Below are 2,740 nucleotides of genomic sequence, written 5' to 3' on the forward strand. Positions count from 1 at the left end.
AGGGTTCATGAAACCACCTTACCAATAATTCGCTATTATTCTACTCTCGAACAGCGTGCGAAAAAAAAAGAAAAAGGAAAAAAGAGGAAGAAAAAAGTAAACCACCTATATCCTTCTGTGCGACCTCTGATTTCGCTTATTTTATTCTGATGATGGTTTCTTCTTATTCAGGTCGACTTCAACAAATTATTTTCGCATTCGGAGGAGAAAGTTGGTAATTGAAATTTCATGGAAAAGACAAACGCCGCCGTTTTAATTATGTATACTCCAAAATCGCATCATGTCAGTGACTCGCTCCCCTATTTCCCGACAATACAACGTGCTGCTCTTCCTTGAACATTTTCGACGTACTCCGTTAATCCTATCTGGTAAGAATCCCACACCGCACAGCAGTACTCCAAATAGGACAGCCAAGTTTAGTGTCGGCAGTCTCTTTAATATATCTGTTGCATCCCCCGATTGTTCTGTCAATAAAACGTAGTCCTAGGCTCACCTTCCCCAGAACATTTTCTATGTGTCCTTTCTAATTTAAGTCGCTCATAATTGTAATTACTAGATATTTAGTAGTATTTACGCCTATAGATTTGACTGTTTTTAGTGTAACCGAAGTTTAACGGATTCCTTTTAGCGCTAATGTCGATGACCTTATAGTTTTCCTTATTTAGGGTCAGCTGACAATTTTTTCACCATGCAGATATCTTATCTAAATCGTATTCCAGTTGGTTTTCATCATGTGACGACATCACTAGACGACAAACAAGAGCATCGTCTGCAAAAAATCCGAGACGGCTGCTGCGATTGTCTCCTAAATCGCTTACACAGATAAGGAACAGCAGAGGGCCTGTAGCACTACCTTGGAGAACGCTAGAGGTCACTTCTGTTTTACTCGACGACTTTCCGTCAGTTACTACGAACTGTGGGAAGGACTGAGTCAAAGGCTCAGACGGTTCTGCGGTCGTTTAGGTTGCAGATTTCTCGACTTGCGCCACAGTGTGGTGAGTTTCCGGTTTCCACTTAACACGTCAGTGGTCCACTAGACGCAGGAGGCACTTGCACGAGTAGCGGGCTCTATGTGCTGTGGACTACGCCGTTTTGTAGGAGTAAAGGGTGTCGAGAAGGTACATAAGATGCTTCTTTGTCAAAGGGTGTAGGATGAACACGGGAAGAGGGCAGACAATTCAATAGTCAATGCTATTCTCGTAAACTGTCGTAGTTGTGTTGGAAAAAAACCAGAGCTCCAAGCGTAAGTAGAGAACACTGAAGCTCAAATCGTTATTTGTACCGAATGCTGGGTAAAGCCGAAGGTACGTTAAACCGAAGTTTTGCAAAGGTGCTTAGAGAAGATAGGTCAAATAAAGTTGGTGTCGGCGTGATTGTTATTAATAGAAGTAGTTTATACTGCAGCGAAATTAAAGTAGGTAGTTCCTGTTAGTTACAAAGTGTAGAAGTTATACTTGACGAACGGAATGAATTAATTATTAATTCCTTATCCGATCCCGACGCCCCCCTCCCCCCTTCGAGGCTTAGATCATTCAGTTGATGAACAGTCCAAAAATAACGCGAGTGTTGTTCCAAATAGGTACCCCATTCATATAATTATAGTTGGTGGTGATTTCCGTCTATCCTCTTTATGATGGCGAGATATATCTAATTTAAAAAGCGATTGAAAATTCGCTTGGTGCCTTCCTAAGAGAGACTCTCCACTGCTTCGGAACTAATTATGCAAGGATACACAACATTTGGCTTAAATGAAGTAGCTGAAGCAATTGAGGCATTCGTACCGAATAAATGAATAAAAGACGGTATTGACCCCCCCCCCCCCTCCCCCAAGGTACACAAACAGAACATAATACTGTCGCAGAAACAACGAAAAAAGCATGCCTGACACAAAATCTCAAACATTGGCAATGTTTGATGGAAGCTCGAAACTTAGTGCAGACTTATCGCGAGATACAGAACGAAACTCAGTTTCAAAATCCAAAGAGATTCTGGTCATATGTAAAGTACTGTAGTGGCAGGGCACAATACTAATGGTCATATTATCGAAGACAACACCACTAAAGCGGAGTCATTACACACAGTTTTTGAAATCCCTTCACCAAAGACGACGAAGTAACTATTAAAGAATTAGAATCGAGACTAAATCCCAACATGAAAGTAGATGTCCTCGGTATAGCGAAGCAGCTTAAAAATCTTCAATAAAGGCAAGTCTTGTGGTCCTGATAGCATACCAGTAAGGTTCCTTTCAGAGTATGCTGATACTCTAACAACATACATAGCAGTCACATACAACCGCTTACTCGACGAAAGATCCGTATCAAAAGACTGGAAGGTTGCACGGGTCACACCATACTCAGAAAGGAAATAGGAGTAATCCGATTAATTACAGACATATATCACTGACGTTATTTTGCAGTAAGATTTTGGAACATATGCAGTATTCGAGCATTTTCAATTACGTCGAAGATAACGATCTGTTGACACACAGTCAGCACACAACTACTTCTTTATTCACGCTAAGTAATGATTGCTATCGGCAGAGGATTTCAAATTCATTCCATATTTCTAGATTTTCAGAAAGTTTTTGGCACTGTTCCTCTATGCAAAACTAAATTTCCTGTCAGCAATATTACAGTACGGAGAAATCGGCGGAAAATCGTAGGGGAAAACACAATATCTGGTGCTCCCCAAGGAAGAGCTATAGGACCTCTGCTGTTCCTAATCTATATAAATGATTTAA

Source organism: Schistocerca nitens, chromosome 5 (assembly GCF_023898315.1).
Source record: "Schistocerca nitens isolate TAMUIC-IGC-003100 chromosome 5, iqSchNite1.1, whole genome shotgun sequence".
In the NCBI taxonomy this organism is placed as follows: domain Eukaryota; kingdom Metazoa; phylum Arthropoda; class Insecta; order Orthoptera; family Acrididae; genus Schistocerca; species Schistocerca nitens.